At 31.0% G+C, this 20,558-nt stretch overlaps 1 protein-coding gene across 5 annotated transcripts in view; it reads right to left on the bottom strand.

Moving 5' to 3' along the window:
* LOC124419329 overlaps positions 1-20,558 on the bottom strand; it is a 286,456-nt gene that overhangs the window by 148,915 nt on the left and 116,983 nt on the right. The gene's annotated exons all lie outside the window — the stretch shown is intronic.

The raw sequence follows: 20,558 nt of genomic DNA, 5'->3' as shown, positions 1-20,558 counted from the left end.
TTCGAGAATATGTATTAATTCATTACTGTGGTACATTTTAAATAAAGTATTTTCCGAGTATTATAGTCCAGATAATACAAAATATATATGCGAAGTTTTATTCAAATCCGACATTTTTAACTCATAAACTGTGGAGTTTGAAATATTTTAGAATTTTCAGTGTACCATATCGAAATAATATTTATTTGTGGGTGATATTTACCAAAAATTACCACAATTTATCGTATATAGTCCAATATTTAACATAGAGGCACTTGGAAACAATTTAACACCAAACACCACTATCTATTTGAATAATGTTCTGTATAATGAGAGGAATAACAGATATATAACAAAAAGTTTTATATTGAGTATAAACAAATTTAATTTATGTTTGTAACACACAATAATATTGGTCCACCTTAAAGTATACCAATCGGCTCAGAATCATTTTCTGAGTCGATTTTCTGAGTTTGATTTTTTCAACGGCAGTTTCAAACCTCCAATTTCAGTTTTTTTGAATCTATGTTAAAAAAATTTAAAACTTTTTAGAAGATCTCATGGGGATTTATAGACAATAAATTAATATAATAAACAATAATATTAAACGGCAAAAAATTAAGTCAATATTTCCTACATTTAGAGAATAACGGACGGACTTCCATTGGGGGCTTGGCACCTCCCAAAATAATTAAATACAAGGTATGTTTATGTGGGAATATAATAGCACTAGATTCTTCAATTTTTGCACTTAAAATTGATATGAACATATTGGAGGAAAAAGGTCGTACTTTCATTTAGGGGGTCATGAAGCCCCCATATGAATTAAATAGAAAAATTAGACCCAGAATCTTTAAACTTTACATGAAAAAAAGTTGACATTTATGTGAACATTCAGAAAATAATAGAACTAGATTCTTCAACTTTTGCACGAAGGAAAAAAATTAATGTAAAAATTATTGTACAATAACTCACAATCTACTCTCATATAATTGAAAACGTTTTAAATACTTTTTTCTATTCATTAAAAAATATATTTGCAAAACAAAAGCGAAAATTATTTTATTTTAACAAAAAATGCAAATCATATTTTTTTGCTGTGTATTTTTTTGTATGTTTGGATTCCAAACATACAAAAAAATAACACCCTCAAACAAATCTTTATCTCCTTGTTCTTGTTATACCCTTCAGCATCGTGTGAACAGAACAGCATCCAAACATACAAAAAAAAATACACAGCTGAATAAAACCACATACGTCTCCACACGCACATGTATATATTTATCCAGTTCACAGTGTTGTTGCATTCTTAACAAAGCATGAAAAAAATGTGGCTTTTTTGATGAAATTTTCAGAGGTTGTCTCGGATTTTTGCTCATATCTCCGTTATTTATAGACCGATTTTGCTGATTTTAAATAGCGATCTTTTCGAAAGCATGTCTAACTGAATTATTGAAGATTCGGATCTCGCCGATATCTGGGGACCTCTAAAAACTGATTTCAACAGACAGACGGACATGGCTTAATCGACTCCGCTATCTATAAGGATCCAGAATATATATACTTTATAGGGTCGGAAAATTATATAATAGAAATTACAAACGGAATGACAAACTGATATATACCCTTCTCACGAAGGTGAAGGGTATAAAAATATATTTTAGTAAAATATTCTTCCCTATGATTATTACATAAATATAAAAATTCATATACAAAATTTAAAACCTTGAAAAAAAAATATTTTTTTTTGAGATTACATTTTTGATAGTTTTATTAGAAAATTTATGTTTTCAGAAGTTAAAAATTTAAATTAAATAGATAGTAAAATGTCAATAAAATATTTTTAATAACTCAATTAACAAAAGAAAAAATGTTAGCATGTGCTTTCATGAAGAAATACGCAATAAAGAGGCTACATTGTAAAAAAAGCTCGTTTATCCCACACTAGAAAAACATCACGGTCACATACAAATAAAAGCTTAATAAATGTTTGATATCAATGAAATATTTTAAATAAAAACTCAATTAACAAAACAATGAAATGTTAGCATGTGCTTTCATTTATTAGGTAAGACCACAAACTAGTATTTATTTCATTAAAATATAAAACATTGTCCTATTAATTACATTAATATTGGAAACAAATGGGTACATTACTTTAAATTATAAATAAATATATATCTTGTAAAGACAGATATTATAATCGGATCCAATTTGTGTTAAAAAATCGTTTATCCCTCACTTGAAAAACATCACGGTCACATACAAATAAAGGCTTAATGATTGATTTCCTCGAAACCGGTAGTCACATATATGAGAGATACTAAACAAAAAATACCATAACAACGCTTAAAGATATAAAGAAATCTATGAACAATTTTTAGCTTTAAATAATTCTGTGTGTGATGAATCCTTTATTTATGATTCTATTATACCCTACACCACTTTAGTGGGGAGGGTATATTGGGTCTGTGCTGATGTTTGTAACGCACAATAATATTGGTCCTATACTACTCAGAATCAATTTCTGAGTCGATTTAGCTATGTTCGTCCGTCTGTCCATGTAAACCTTGTAATCAAATAATTCAATGAAATTTGGTACATGATCTTCTATTATCCCAGGGACAAAGCCTATTGAAAATGGTGAGAATCGGCCCACTATTTCACCTAGCCCCCATACAAGTGAAACCCCAATAGCGCTTGTAAACCTCATAATCAAACTATAGGTCGCAATTTTTGAGATAATTCAATGAAATTTGGCACATGATCTTTTACGATACCGTACATAAGTTTGGCACATAATCTTTTATGATACCGTAGACAAAGCTTATTGAAAATGGTTAACATCGTTCCATTATTTCACCTAGCCTTCATACAACTGAACCACCGAATAAGGCTTTTAAACTTTGTAATCAAAATACAGGTCGCAATTTTGGAGATAATTCAATGAAATTTGGCACATGCTCTTTTACGATACCGTAGACGAAGCCTATAGAAAATGCTTTACATCGGTCCATTATTTTATCCAGCCTCTATACAACTGAACCCCGAAAAGAGCTTGTAAACATTTTAATCAAACTGCAGGTCGCAACTTTAAAGATAATTCAATGAATTGGCACAGTGTATTTTATTGTATCGTAGACGATGCCTGTTGAAAATAGTTATCTTCGGTCCATTATTTCACGTAAGTCCCATAAAACTGAACCCGCCAAATAGGACTTTTAAGTTCATAATTATGTTTAATATACTCGTATCTCGTCAAAAAGCTGCAAAACCAAGTTCTTTACTAACCTTGATGACCCTCATAAACTTTATAATTATCATATTTTATGACCTCCGGTAGGTTAGTGGTTAGTGTTCTAGTCTGGTAGACCGGAGGTGGTGGGTTCGATTCCCACCCGTGGCACTGGTTAAGGAGCGCACAACAGGCCCGATAGAGGCCTAGGTGTATTTCTTCGGATTTGATGTGTATACATCCTCCTTTCAAACTAACTAACTATCATATTTTATTCGTATACAGATGTAGAGTATTATATGGCCGGCCTCGCCCGAATATAACTTCTTACTTGTTGACTATAGAGTTAACTTGATGTAAACATTTTTAAAAGAAAAATTTTGTTTTTGAAACTTATAATTTATGTAATCCTTTTTTACGGTCAATTTTCAATCACACACAAACTTTATGTGGTCAAAAAGGGTAAATTCATAAGCTGTTATACCTAATATATAATTGTTTGTATTACTTCTATTATTCCTCTGATTATAGATAGCATTATTTAAATGGATAGCGTTTTTAAGATTTTTTGAACTTGGGGATTAAATTTGTCCCATGTATTTAAAAGGGTTAAATTTTACTTTTATAACTTTTATTTTAAACACAAGACTTCATACTAAGAATTAAAGTCATATTTATTTAACACCGCCAATAAATAAATAATATTTTGACATGATATACTGAAAATCCACAAATTTTGCAAAATTTGACCTTTTAACTCCAAATTTTATAGGTTAAGAATGACCGATTTGAATAAAATTTGGAATATATATTTTATATTATCTGGTCTTAAATACTCTAAATATTCACTTATCCGTTGTCCATAAATCCCCATGAAACTTCCAAAAATTTTTAAATTAGTTGAACAAAGTTTTTAAAAAAACTAAAATTGGAGATTTGAAACGGCCTTTGAAAAGTTCAATCTTTTTTTGTCATAGCTGACAACAAGTTCGCGTTATCATATACGACAAAAACTAATATTCGAGTAATTACAAATATATTTAAAGTGAGAAAATGTTTTTAGAATATATTTCAAAAATATGTAAATTTTTTGTCACATTTGTAATTCTGAAATGCTTATTATGTGCACATTGCGATTCCTTTACAATAATGTTCAAAATTTATTACTAAATGGCTAAATTTTAGCAAAAAATTAAAAAATCGATTTTTCCCCTTGTAAACTTAAGAGACGTTGCGGCACTTGGTAATGTTGTTCTATCAGTCTAAATTTTTGCAGGGCATAGTTTTACAAGCCATAGAACAATTCTAGAGGGGGGACGGCCTGTCGGATACAATTTTTTCCCTTCATACAAGTTTGGAGCACTCTAATGTATATAAATCAAATCCGAAGAAATACGCTCCTTAACCAGTGCCTTTAGGTGGGAATCCAACCTACCACCTCCGGTCTACTAGACTACAACAGTAACCACTAACCTACCGGAGGCCACAATTCTAATAACTTTGTCATTTATTAACTAATGTCTGATTATATTTTCGTAATGTTAAATTGACAGTTTTTATACAAGGAATCTACAGTTTTATTTTATACTAAGCTGACCATACGTCCTATCGTTTAGAGGACAATCAACTATCTGGCTGTCATCTTTATAATTTATGTCCTATTTCTGGCATATATTTCTATAATCTGTCATATTTAGTCATCTTAATACTAAAAATCTTGAATCAGTTACCGAATTTTTCTATCAAGTCGTATGAAAAATGTCGCGCCTTGCATGTTCTGTTCAAAACATTAGTTCCGGTCTACACAGAGAAACTTTTTTTAAAACATTAGATTTTCTACAAAATTTTTATTCATTAACGTCAAATAGGATTTACTCTATAAGTACAGTGATGTAACATTATAAATATTATTTTTATTTTATTTTAAAAGTATCCAAATAACGCAAAATATTCGTAAGTTTAAATTAAAAATTATATAGTACTAGCCATATAGTACTTAGTACATATAGACGAAAATAAAGTGGCAGTAAAAAAATGTATTCTCTTCACACAGACAAGCTTTGAGAGAATAAAAAAACATTTCTGAGAACTAAACGCACTCACAAAACTTCAAATTTTCTTCGTGAAATTACTCTTCCAAAAAAACTTTTGGGCACCCCGAAAATAATTTATATTTTACAAACGAATAAAAAAAATATTTTTATTCTTTGACAATCCATTTTAGTTAAAACTGGAAAAATTTCGTATTGAAAATTAAAAAAATATTTACATACTTTTTTCCATTAGTGCAGAAAAAAATTACAAAAATACGTGTTTATAATATAAAATCTCACTAATAACAAAAAATAACGTCCAAAAAATACATTTTTTATTTAGTACCTTTTGAAGAACTGTTTTTTGTGCTTCTACTAATACATTATTACCAGGTCTTTGACAGGGGACTTAGATCCTTGACAATCAGTTTGGCCTATATACTACTATATGGTACTAGGTATACCCAGTGTGATTTGCTACGCTAAAAGCAATTTAAATAAAAATCTCTACCTTTCATGAGAGAAAACACTATCATTATACACATTTTTCAAATTGATTGAATGGTATCATAACCATTGTTTATGGTTTCTCCCAAAGAATAATAAGAAATTGGGGATTGTCAGTTGGTACCTAAAGGAGTTGCCATTCGGTACCTAACTCTAAGAATGTATTGGTAGAATTTTATATAAGTATTGGAGCTGCAACCACCTTCACCACTCTTTCCAAACATACATAGTTGAATAAAATCGTACATAAAAATTTTAGGAAAAATAAATTACATTTAAATTTTTTCTTTCGCATATTTTTCAATTTATATTGCCAACATCTGATCAGTAAACATTTAATTAATATATTTTTCGTGCTTTAAATATATTTTAAAATAAAAAATAAGATTATTTTAAATAAATTTTTCAGTTTCAATACCAAAATTTACAACGTTGTTTCTTCAATTTTAATTTCAACATAAAAAAATTATTGTCAAAAAAATTAAAAAATTTTCTTTTTAGTTTGTGGAAAATAACAATATTTTGCATTGCTAAAGGCAATAAAATTGTGTAAAAAAAATAAATAAATGTTATATGTTTGTGAAAAAATTCTCTGCGAAACTTATTATCCCAGTATTTTCGGGAAAAAGTTTTGAAACATTACGAGAGAATTGAGTTTTCACAAGTGTGTTGAATATACACAGAGGGAGGGGGAAATGAAACAATGTCATAGTCCAACTTCTTATTATTATTTGGATGGAATAAATATCCCATGTAAAATTTTGGAGGTGCAACATATTTTAATATTTTTCCAAATGCTTACATATATTCTAGCTGCAATACTTTTCTAGATATACGGATTATTGTTGTTAATTCATATGGATGGTGTCACACGCCCTATTTCAAGTCCATTATTCGTTCAAATCGTTTAGCTGTAATACTTTCCCAGATATACGAAATTTAATTTTGTATGTGTCACGCCCCGGCAATTGTGCCATGACCCCTATTGCTAACCCTCCAATTTTTCGTCCAAATGTTCATTTGTATGTGAAAATTGTCCATACAAAATTTAAGGACTCAGTTGTACCATGTATCGATATATTCGACTTTTGAGGAATTGGGACCTCTTTCTCTCTCCCAATTTCAAAATAAAAATTATAATATAGATTATAGCCAGATATAAACACTGATAACTTCCATAAGATTTATTTTATAGATATTTTATATATTTATATATATATATATATATATATATATATATTATATATATATATATATATTATATATATATATATTATATATATATATATATATATATATATATATATATATATATATATATATAATATATATATATTATATATATATATATATATATATATATATATATATATATATATATTATATATATATATATAATAATAATAATTATATATGTCTTTTATATAGTATAAAATTTTTAAAATGGACTGATGTTAAATCGACTTAGAAAATTATTATGAGCCGATTGGTATTCTGTAAGGCGTATACTACCAATATTATTGTGCGTTACAAACATCACCATTAACCTAATATACCCTCCCCCTAAAGTGATGTAAGGTATAAAAACATATAAGAGTTCTATATTCGGCTGACCCAGACGTTGTCTCTGATTTTTGCGATATATCAATTATTTATGGACAGAGTTTACTGATTTTAAATCTTCTCGAACGCATGTCTAACATAAATTTTGAAGATTTGGATCTCGCCGATATCTGGGGTCCTCTAACAACTAATTTCAACCAACATATAGACGGGCAGACCGACAGACATGGCTTAATCGATTCCGCTATCTATAAGGATCCAAAATATACATATGTATATACTTTATAGGGTCCGAAAATTATATAATAAAAATTACCGTTAGAAATTCATATTCATCTATTTTCATTTGCAAAATCTGGTCGTCTTAAGTTTAGTAATTTAAACTTTAAATAAAAAAGTAAAAAAATAAATTATCATATTGACACTAAAGTAACTCCTACTAAATTTGAGGACTCTAACTGTAGTATTATCTCAAGAAAAACGAATTTTTGTATTTAATTAATATAGGAGATGCCGCTCCCCTCATGGATAGTCCGCCAATTTATAACCAAAAGGTTTACGTGGATGTTAAAGTTATTCGTGCAAAATCGTAATATTCTAACTGTATTAGTTTCCATGTTAAACGATTTTTTGTATATAATTTATATGGAAGATACAACGCTCCCTAACGCTAGTCCTCCCACATTTTATCCTAAATAATCATTTAACACTAAAGTGGCTCCGATAAAATTTTAGGACTCTAACTGTATTATCTATATTATCTTAAGAAAAACGAATTTTTGTATTAAATTAGTATAGGTGGTGCCGATCCCCTCATGGGTAGTTCGCCTATTTATTACTTAAAATGTTTACATCGATGTTAAAGTTAGTCGTGCAAAATTTTAAGATTATAACTGTATTAGTTTCCAAGATAAAGGAATTCTTGTATGTAATTTATATGGGAGGTGCCACACCCCTAACGCTAGTCCTCCCACATTTAATCCTAAAACAACCATATTGCACTAAAATGGCTCCGACAAAATTTGAGGACTCTAACTGTTACATTATCTCAAGAATTTTTGTATTTAATTAATATGGGAGGGTAGACCGCTAATTTATTACCCAAAATGTTTACATGGATGTTAAAGTTATTCGGGCAAAAGTTTAAGAATCTAAGTTTCCAAGATAAACGAATTTTTGTATTTAATTTAAATGGAAGGTGCCACGCCCCCTGATGTTCAAAATGTTTACATGAGTGTTAAAGTTATTTGTGCAAAATTTTAAGATTCTAATTGTGATAGTTGCCAAGATACACAAGCCTGGGAAGGTACGTCTGTGCTTAGACGCCAGGAAACTTAACAGTGTCACCGTGAAAGATGCCTTTTTTCAGCCCTTAATTGATGGAATTCTCAGTAGGCAGGATGCCTTCTGGCAAATTCCATTGGATGAAGGGTCAAAGGAGAAGACAGCTTTCACGGTGCCTGACCGTCCATTATACCAGTTCGCTACCATGCCCTTTGGCTTGTGTAACGTTCCACAGACGATGTCCAGACTGATGGATAAGGTTATCCCGAAACAGGGTCTTTGTGTATCTGGATGACCTACTCCTCATGAACATATTCTACTATGAACATATTCTACTATTGCATGAAGTTGCTCTTCATTTAAGAACTGCGAATCTGACGATTAACATTGAAAAAAGTAAATTTGTACTTAAACAAGTAAAATACTTGCGACATTTAATCGGTCATGGCACGATTCGGACTGACCCGGACAAAGTTCAAGCCATAAGGGATTATCCGCTTCCGAAGTCCGTCCGTCAATTAACGCGATTTTTGGGGATCTGTGGGTGGTACAAACGATTTGTCCGAAACTTCGCGATAGTGACAGTTCCGTCAACAGACATGTCAAAGAAAAATAATAAATTTATATGGTCCGATACCGCCAAAGCTTCATTTGAAGAGCTGAAAAACTCCTTATGTTCCGCATCGGTGTTGCACAACCCGGATTTTTTTCGTCCGTTTTCCATTCAATGCGACGCAAGTCAATATGGGCCGTGCTGGCACAGACAAATGACAGTAACGAGGGAGTACCTGTAGCTTATATGAGTCAAAAACTAACATCTGCCCAAAGAAACTACACAGTTTCAGAACAAGAATGTTTAGCTGCGGTTACTGCAATAAAGAAATTTCAAGCTTACGTCGAGGGCCACACTTTTGAGATCATAACCGATCATGCTTTTAAACATAGAAACTATCTTTGCTAACAAACTTGAAAACTCTATCGAAATAGATTTAGAATCAGATGAATTCAGATCACATGAATATTTATCATTGATGACAAAACTACAGGAAAATAACAAATATATTCCGGACATTAAAATTGATAATGGATTTATCTATATGAGAATTGAACATTCATCTGGCAATAAGGTTCAGGAGCAAATGTCATGGAAACTGTGGGTTCCACATGCTCTAACACAGGATTTGATAAAAAGGGCTCATGATCATCCTCTGTGCGGACATGGTGGTGTGGGCAACACCTTAAATCGTTTAAAAACATTTTTCTTTTGGCGCAAAATGAGTTACAGAGTACGTACTGAACTGTGACGTTTGTAAACAAACAAATAAAAGCCACTAATAAAACGTTAAGACCTCCAATGGGTCAACAGTCCTCGTACGTTCAAGTCTTTCAGAGACTTTATCTTGACCTATTAGTCACATATCCCAGGTCGTCATCTGGTATATTTCACTTTCTTGAACCTATAAAGAAATTTACTTCCAACCTTGTTGTGGAATTTTTGGAGAAACGCATCTTCCACATTTTTGGAGTTCCCAAATGTATCATCACTGACAATGGGGTGTTAGTTTAAATCGAATCTTTTTAGTGAATTCTTAAATTCATAATCTTACAGCTATTTACTCTCCACAAGCAAACGTTAGTGAGCGAGTAAATCACTCTGTCATAGCTGCCATTCGTGCTTATGTTAAACCTTCACAACAGAACTGGGATGAGAATCTTTCAGCGATAAGTTGCGCGTTAAGAAATTCCAGACGCGTTAGTTCTGGATTCTACACATACTTCCTTGTGTTTGGTCAAAATATGTTATATATTCATATAAGCTTTTAAGATCATTAAATTTATTAGAAGATGCACACACAGATCTGAAAAAGGACGAGAAATTGGAATTGGTTCGACAAAAGGCTCAAGAAAACATAAGAAAGTCGTATGAAAGAAACGTTAGGACGTATAATCTTCATGCTCGACCAGTTAACTAGGAACCCGGTCAAATTGTATTTCGTAGGAATTTTGCGCAGTCAAAAGCTATAAACCATTTCAATAAATATATTATTCAGGTTTTGGCAAAGACGGAATTTAGGATTCCTTAATTCCTCTAGAGTGTCCAACATTTTGTAATATAAAAACCCTTAATAAAAACTTATTATACTGGCGCATGGTTTTTGTCCAAATCAGGTAATATAATTATTGTGAATTAAAAGTTTTATGTTTTTATTTTCTTTAAATAATTTTGTATAAAAAAATACATTCATTGTATTTTATAATTTTGTTTTGTCAATTGTTTTTCAATAATTTTCTCCATTCAAGAATTTACTTTCAATAAACAATAACTATTTGATTTTGTAAAATATTATATTGGCTTAAATTTAAAAAAAAACATTTTATTGGCGGCGAGGTCATTTATTGCTAAAACATGGAAGCATTTTTGTCAGAAGTTCTTACAATGCAACAACAGTGGGCTCAGCGAATGGTAGCTGAACAACACCAATTCTTCGAGAGTTTCTTGAATAGAGGAGCAAGTCCAGTTTCCAGTTTAGCATCGATTTCTGTGGCAGTACCAAAGTTTCACAATTTTGATGATGAACAAAATGATTTTGATACGTATAAAAGACAGCTAGAAGAGCATTTAAAGCATACGGGGTAGAAGATAACGATAAGAAACGTTAATTTTTCCTTTCGTGGGTCGGAGACAAAACTTTTCATTTACTTCAAAAGCTTATTGGAAAAAACATACTTCAAAATGCATCATATACTGAATTGATTTCAAACTTAGACGATCATTACAAAACCAAGATTCATGTCATTAAAAGTAGGTATGAGTTTTATAAAAGAGAAAAGCATGAGGGTGAAACATACAACCAGTGGGTTATGGAGTTACGAGGTAAGGCAAGATAGTGTAACTTTATTTGTAAAAACAACAATTGTAATAGTAAATATGTAGATCAATTAATAAGGGATATTGTTATTTTATATACGCCGGATGAACCTGTACGTACTGCCGCATTACACAAGGATGATCCTTCACTTCAAGAGGTGATACAAATAGCTGAAACATTTGAAGCAACAAAGAAAACACTGGAGACATTAAAAAACAAAAATCAATTGGATAATGAAATTTATACAGTTAAGCCATCTTATAGTCAACATTATAAAAAAAGTCAAAACAATCAAGATAAAAATGAAAAATATCAAAAGAAACCCTTACCGGCATGCAGCAATTGTTTCAAAACGCATGAGAAGAAAGACTGCAAATTCCTCAAAGCACAATGTTTTAAATCCAAACGCAAAGGTCACATTGCATCAGTATGTAAGTCTATTCCAATTAGTAATGTTGAAGTTGAGTCTATTGATTCTGATATAACAAATTGTAATGTAATAGATGATATTATAAAGAGATGTGGTGATAAGATGTTAATAGATATTCAGTTAAATGATCAGTTAGTACAATTTCAATTTAATACTGGGATGGCCGATCTATTATTGGTTTAAATACTTATAAGAAATTAAAAAATGTTCATTTGACTCCATCCACTATTAAATTATATGCTTACGGTAACTCAGAGATTCCAGTTTTAGGATCGTGTAGAGTATATATAAAAATTCGTGAAGAAGCGAAAGTTTTAGATGTTATTGTTGCCAATTCAGAACATTGCAACAATATATTTGGTTTAAATTGGTATGATGAATTTAAATCAGTACAGATTTTTCGAATAGAGGAAAATTTTAAAATTAAATCAATTTGTAACGATTTTAAGGAATTATTGTCCAAAGAATTGGGTCGTTGTAATGTAATGCAAGCTCATATTTATATGAAATCGGATGTTAGACCTAAGTTTTTCAAACCTAGACCTATTCCATATGCTATAGCTGATACATTCAAAGAAGAGGCTGAGAGATTAACCAAATTAGGAAACCGGTAAAGTTTAGCCAGTGGGCTTCACCTCTCGTAATAATACCAAAGTCAAATAATAAGATTCGTATTTGTGCTGATTTCAAAGTTACGATTAATCCCCAAATGGATGTTGAGCAATATCCTATTCCAAGAATTCGTGATTTATTTCATAAACTAAAGAACGGAAAGTTATTTTCAAAAACCGATCTTTCTGATGCTTATTTACAAATCGAAGTTGACGAAGAATCTAAAAATTTACTAGTAGTGAATACTCCATTAGGGTTATATAAATACCAACGTTTACCGTTTGGAGTAGCTATTTTCCAAAGATTATCTGAACAGGCAATTTCCGGCATTCCATGCTGCGTTAATTATTTGGATGATATAATATGTACCGGTTCTAATGATGAAGATCATATTAATAATCTCAAACTTCTTTTAACTCGTTTGTATGAATCTGGTTTTCAATATAATTTTGAAAAATGCTCATTTATGCAACCAAAGATAGAGTATCTTGGTCATATTATTAGTTCTTCTGGAATTCAACAATCCGAAAATAGAGCAGAAGCCATTAGTAAGTTGCCTCGACCAAGAAATATTGCGGAACTTCAATCGTTTTTAGGAAAAATTAACTATTACGCATCATTTATGAAAAACTTCTCTACAATTTGTGGTCCACTCAATCTATTAAGAAAGAAAAATCAAAGTTTTTTCTGGGGGAAAGAACAAGAGAATTCTTTTCAAGAACTTAAACATCAGTTAGTTGAAATGACTCAGTTAGCTCACTTTGATGAAACACTACCCATAGTTTTGGCGACAGATGCTTCTTCATATGGTGTCGGCGCGGTTATATCTCACATATACCCAGATGGATTGGAACGTCCTATTGCATTTGCTTCAAAAACTTTAAATGAAAGTCAGAAAAACTATAGTCAGATAGAAAAGGAAGCATTATCTATTATTTTCGGTGTAAAGAAGTTCCACGATTATTTATATGGAAGGAAGTTTACTTTGTTCACCGATCACAAACCTTTAATTTCAATTTTTAATCCAGAAAAAGGAATTTCTGTAACGTCTGCCAACAGATTACAGCGTTGGTCTTTAATTTTGTCTAGTTATGTATATACTATCAAGTATAAGAGTACAAAATGCCATGGGAATGCAGACGCATTGTCCAGATTACCTTACAAAGAAGATGTTGAGTTTGACAAATCAATTGAAGTTAATGAAATTAACATTGATGAGCAATTTGAAAATTTTCCTATTGATTTTAAGGCAATTGCAAAATTTTCTAAAGAAGACAATAATTTAACAAAAGTTTTAAATTTTATACAAAATGGATGGCCAGATAAGAATAAGTTCTCTGAAGAATTACTACCATAATACCGTCATCGTAATAGCTTGACATTTAATGGTGATGTTATAATTTTACAAAATAATTATAATCGTGTCGTGATTCCCAAAAAACATATTTGCAATAGAAGGATTACCAGAAACAATTGTGACGGATAACGGAACACAATTTACGTCAAACGATTTTAAAGTATTCTGCCAAGTACATGGTATTGAACACCTCACTACAGCACCTTTTCATCCTTCTTCAAATGGTAATGCAGAAAGGTTCGTACGTACATTTAAAACTTCAATTAAAAAACAATTAACAGATGGTTCAAGTTTACAAGCATCAGTTCTTCCCTATATAACAACATATAGAAAACTCATGTGGAAAATCTCCCACGGAACTTTTACATGGTCGACAACCTCGAACATTGCTGACTCTCTTAAGCCCTTCCAGCACCCACACCTCATGCTCTGATAATTTAAAACCTCCTATTAAAATTAATGATAATGTCTTATGTCGAAATTTTTGGGAAGGGGATAAATGGATACCCGGAAAAATAATAAAAACTATTGGAAATATCATGTTTTTAATTGATGTTGGAAATAAAGATTGGAAACGTCATATTAATCAAATTCGTTTAAATAAATCGCTAAATAACTCTAATTTTAAAAATGTTTCCCAATTACCTTTTTCATTATTAGAATCAGTTCAACCGACACAACAAAGTCCTCAAACTTTTGAACATTTACAACAAAATATTGGAAATAGTCAGAATCGAAGTGATGAAATGAATGATCCTAGAGCCTTAATAGATGGAAATCCATCGGTATCAATTCCTGAAACTCCATTAGTAATAGCAGAACCACAACCACGCAAATCAAGCCGCATTAAGAAGAAGCCTAATCGTTACTCTCCTTAGTTACCACGTTTTGAAATAGACGAGGAGGAAATGTTATGTTTTTACTTTCTTTAAATAATTTTGTATAAAAACATACATTCATTGTATTTTATAATTTTGTTTTTCAATAATTTTCTCCATTCAAGAATTAACTTTCAATAAACTATAACTATTTGATTTTGTAAAATATTATATTGGCTTAAATTAAAAAAAAAAAAAAACATTTTAAGAAGTGTGCTTATTATTTACTGAAATATTATTCCGTGTAGGCAAACGGGTAGGAGGCCAAGAGTTTTTTAAGCCACAGCCCGTGACTCCACTGGAGTAAACGAAATAAGCCTCCCAAAGCGTTATTTATTTCCCCAAGGAGATGGAGGTTAATTTCTGTATCACATCCACATGGAAAAATGATTTACCAACTTTAAAACATCCAAAACACACCACCGAGTCATAATTCCTCGAATTTGTCAAATTTGCTTAATCTTGTAATCCTTTTCTGTAATTCTTTTTAAGCCCTTAATTAAAACTCTTAAAACTTAAATTTTAACATAATAAGTAATTGTCGACTTATTAGCTGTTGGAACACAATTCAACTTACTAAACCAATAGTTTGATAATACTTTCTTAATTAATTATTTGCCCTATCTTATTATAAAGAATTTTTATACAAAAATCAATAAAGTTAACTTCATAGTGGTAATATCCTGTATAATATCCTAAAGAATTTCCCCATATGTATAGTTCTAACCATTTATTTTTAACTGAAACCCTAATAATTTGTCAAAGAAAAATTTAAAAAAAGTATAACACTTTTTTATTCGTTATACTTAATTTTTTCTCTTTCTCTTACTTTAACACTGTATTTTGATTCGTATAATTGCAAAGACATCTAATAAGTGCGTGAAGAAATTATTGAATATGATTCTCAATTAATGAATTTAAGAGAAAAATGTTATGATATCTTTGCAATACTACGTACCTACTTCATTATTTATACTTATAGTACTATAAGAAAGAGCTCCTTTTCAAGCCACTTTAAATGTATTTAAATTTATTTACATCGAGTTCTGAATTTTGTTTTGTAATAAAGTATATTATATTCTCAACATAAAATAGTGTGTTATTTGAGGTAAAACTTCGAGGTCTGAAAAAACTGGATTAGTGTATTAGGGGAGTTCCATATCAACTTATAAGTGATCACCAGAAAATCCATAGGTTGGCAGGGTTTTGAGGTCAGGACTATTTCATTTTGTCCCGCCAGGTCTTTCCCAGGGAAATTTGTGTATACTTTGAAAGGACTTTCTTTAGAACACGTGATTTTTTTGTAAGGCTTTAGGTCCACTGAGAAACAAGATCCCCGCCCATATTCCCGAACTAGCTAGTCTATCAAGCACGTGTGTGATGTTTTTAACAAGGACTAATGGTTTGCGCTCATCACGCGTTTTGTTTAAGCTACCACCTATACGAACAACAAAAGTTTCCACTACAATCAGTATTCTATGGTGAGTTACTCCCCGGTAAGTTAAAAAAGAAGCTCATATAAAGCTTCAAACAGCTCCAAGAGAGCAAATCTTTTTAAAAAGAGATGGCTGCAAAAAGGTCGAAACAAGGTCTGCAAGAACAAATAAAAACTCTACCAGATTTAAAAACTGATCCCATAGAGGAACTAGATGAAAAGAAAATATGTTTTCTTATATATCTGTGTTGTTATCAAAATAGACATGTGAAAAAAATTGCATCTATTTCATAAGAGGAGAAATTAGTACACCTTAACAAAAGGTTACAAATAGATATGGAAGGAATAAACTACTGTGATTCAGTAATACTACTTGTACGTTGTACTAATTTTTTTTCGAGAAATTAAGGGGTTATTATTTTCAATGTGCAATGTTTAAGATTAAGATCCAAAATAAAGATCTCTCGAACAAATATATGAGAAGATAGATACAATTCAACACTCTAAAGAAACCGCTGATGTTGCTGCTAAAATTTCTTCGGCAAGTCCTGACTATGTAGGATTTTATGATGGTGAAAATACTTTCCATGATGTTCCTGCTGAATATATAGTAGCAGAACCAAATGTTGAAGAAGCCAGGAGAAACGAAGATAGAGATACTGAAGAAAATAAAAGTGATGATACTAGTGAAGTTTTGGAAACTTCAGTTGTTGTAAGGATGCATCGAAAGAATATGCTCTAATCATCACCAAAGAATGTATTGGTCTAAAAGTAATTGATTATAAACATGACTCATCAGATCCTGTGCCTGTACAGCGAATCAAAAGCAAATTAGTTGCTAAACATGAGATGAAACTTATTGTTAAAAGAGAAGTAGATCATTATGATGCTATTGTTGATGAAAAATGTGCTTTAGAAAAGCAACTCCATAATATCATTAGGGATTAAAAATTAAACTGGAGTTATCACTGATGAAACCAATGCTAATGATACCACAACTGAAGCCAACCTAGACGATGTGTATTCTACTAAAGCCTGTGCAAATATGTGTATTAACCACAACAATGAAAATTCTGGTGGTGGCAATGATACTGAAGGTAATGATGATAAAATAGCCTGTGATAAAACTGGAAATGCTGATAATGAATTAGCCGAAGTTGTTACTACCGATACTGGTAACGAAACGTTCTCTTACGGAAACAAAGATAATATTCCATCCGATGAAGAAGAGTATCCTAATTTAGAATTAAACAAAGCAAGCCGAGAGAACAGAGCGAAGCTGCAGAGATACAACCCGATGTTAAATGGTCGGCTGCGGCGCAACCATTTTAGGTCGGCGTCGGCTAAATCGTCGGCAATTTAATTTTTTCTTCAGAAATTGACCTTAAAAGCGTTTATTATATTAAAAAATCTTTGCATAATATTCTGTTTTATAGAAACCTGTCTCTATATAAGTATTTGCCCTTTTTCTAAGTATTTAATTTCAGATTTCAGTTTAAGAATGTATGTAGTAGGGTTCTATAAATCGACTTTCGAACAATCGACTTTTTGTCGAAAAAAGTCGAAAATTCGATGTGGACTATTTTGTTCCAAAAACGTCGATAACTCGACTATCGTCTGTGAAAAAAGTCGAAAAGTCGACTTTGTTGATAAAAGTCGAGAAGTCTGTAAGTCGCAAAAAAGTCGATAAAGGTCGATAAGTCGAAAAAAGACAAAAAGTCGAAAAAAAGTCAAAAATAGTCGAAAAATTTAAAAAAGTGGAAAAATTCAAAAACTGTAAAATAGTCGGAAAAACTCGAAAAAGTCAAAAAATAGTCGGAAAAAAGTCGAAAATAGACAAAAATCGAAAAGTTGGAAAAAGTCGGAAAAGTCAAAAAAGCCGAAAAGTTGGAAAAAGTCGAAAAATCGAAAAAAGTCAAAAAGGGATGGAAAAAGTCGGAAAAAGTCGAAAAAAATTGAAATGTCGACTATTTGTAAAATAGTTATAGTCGAAAAGTCTAAAAGTCCACTTTTAATTAAATGAAAAAAGTCGAAAATTCGACTTTTCATAAAGTGCAAAAAGTCGAAAAGTTGACTTTTAACTAAATGAAAAAGTCGACTTTTCGTTTCAACTATAGAACCCTAGTATGTAGTGTGCGTTAGGGTTCTATAGTTGAAACGAAAGTCGACTTTTCTCATATGATATTATTTTTAATTGCTTTTTCAATATTCTGTCGGCATAAGCGATACATGTTTTATGCTACACCTCCCTTTTACGGAAGAATGTTCATACCCTTTTTAAATGTAAGGACATTCTTTAACAAATTATTACTATAATCTTAATAATTAATTTTATTACAAATATAGGAATAAATATCTTATTTATTACTAAAGCACATGCGCATATGTTACTAAGGATAATGTTAATTGTATTATTTATTGAAAATCTTAAGTCTATTCTTATGAACTAGTTGCTCTTTTTTATTTTTCTTATCTACTATAGTTACATTATTTCTTAAGTCTATGTTTTTAATTTCGTAAGGTCCTAATTTGTGACCTACTTCATTTTTAACTAAAACTAAATCTTCCACTTTTAATTTAAAATCTAACAACGTCTTATCATAATTTAATTTCTGTTTTAACTTATACCTATCAATTATTTCTCGTGCTCTCTTATGTGCTATTTCTAACCTATATCTAACTTACTTAGCATAATCTTCTATATTATATAAAGGTGATATTGTATGAATCTTATCAAATTGTTGAAACCCATTAGAAATCTTACCGAAAACTAACTCATAAGGGCAATAGTCATGCACCGTAGATGACGTGGTATTGAAACAGTAAGTGAAATACCTGAGCCATTCATCCCAATCGCTTTTGTCAACGGATATGTATGATCTTACATATTCGTTGAAGGTTCTATGACTTCTCTCTATAGTTCCTAGCGTCTGGTGATGATGAGCAGTCGATGTACTATTTTCTATCTTCAAAAGGTTACATAATTCATTAAGCACCGAATTTTTGTACTCTGTACCCATGTCCGTAATGAACTTCTTCATCGGTCCATAAGTAAGAAAAAAATGTTCAAATATGGCTTTCGCAACTGATTTTGCGCTTTTAACTTGAATAGGTACCGTTACAAGATATTTTGTCATGCCGCATATTATTGTGACAGCATATGAATTTCCGTTATATGATTTTGGTAGTGGACCTATAGTGTCCACTATTAAATGGTTTAGCTGGTGTATTATTAAATGGTTTAGCTGGTGTATTTGTCAAAGTCAATGGCATTTTTGTGTGTTTTGTAATTTTAGCCGACTAGCATTTTTGGCACACTTTAATATATTTCGTAATATCACGAGTCATGTTCTTCCAGAAACAATATCTTTTTATTTTATTAAGAGTTTTTGAAACATCAGAATGTCCGCCCTCCGCTGGATCATCATGATATTGTTTCATTATCTCTGTTATTAACATAGCATTTGTTACGTGGATCACCTCATTAAGTAGCGCTACTTTCAATACTTTTTATAATTTATTGCCCATTTCCTTAAATTCATTAATAGAGACAAATTCGAAAATTTCCTCACTAGGTGCCACTTGTAATTTATTAATTTTTAGTTTACCGGCCACTTCTTCAGCCTTGGGAAAAATTGTCCTAAGTCAAGTTTCATGATATTCAATTCCAAATTAAACTTTTATCGGAAATTGCGCCATGCCTTAAAATTGCTAAATTAACCAATAATGATTATTGACCGATCCACAAAATATTTTACAATTTTAAAATTTCTTCATTTCGAATTTCATTTCCATCCGATCTTTTATAATCCAGTTACCTGCGTTATAGTTGTTTTCTGATGGGAACCTTATATGGCTGCTAGGTTAAATCGTGTAGAGATATTGCCCATTTTCAATACCAAACAAAAAAATTTTCTAAATTTCAACTTTCTAGCTCGTACTATCGTGTTTTCTATAGACAGACAGGCGGATGGACAGCTAGATCGTTTTAGAATCGAATATGAAACCAATATTTCGATGTGTTACAAAGGGAATGGCAAATACAAGGCACTCCTCATCTTTTTTGATGGCGGGTATAAAACATATTAAGAAGCTAATGAAATGCATTTATTTCTCTATTAAAGTTAAACAGCGTATACATATAAACAGCGTATACAGTTAAACAGCGTATATAGTTAAACAGCGTATACATATGGCGCGCGGCCGAAGGCCGGCTATCAAGCATATATTTTTTACTTCGTGATTTAAAAGTAACATAATGAAATAACTCCCCAAAAATATTTATAGGGCTTTTATTTTTTTTTTTTTTAATTTTGAAGAATTATTATATGTCATTCTTTTGGTAAGTTGTAAGCTTAACTATTTCATTGTTATG

The sequence above is a fragment of the Lucilia cuprina genome, chromosome 2 (assembly GCF_022045245.1).
Source record: "Lucilia cuprina isolate Lc7/37 chromosome 2, ASM2204524v1, whole genome shotgun sequence".
NCBI classification, from domain to species: domain Eukaryota; kingdom Metazoa; phylum Arthropoda; class Insecta; order Diptera; family Calliphoridae; genus Lucilia; species Lucilia cuprina.
The sequence above is the reverse complement of the archived record's forward strand: the minus strand, read 5'-3'. Positions and strand labels throughout refer to the sequence as shown.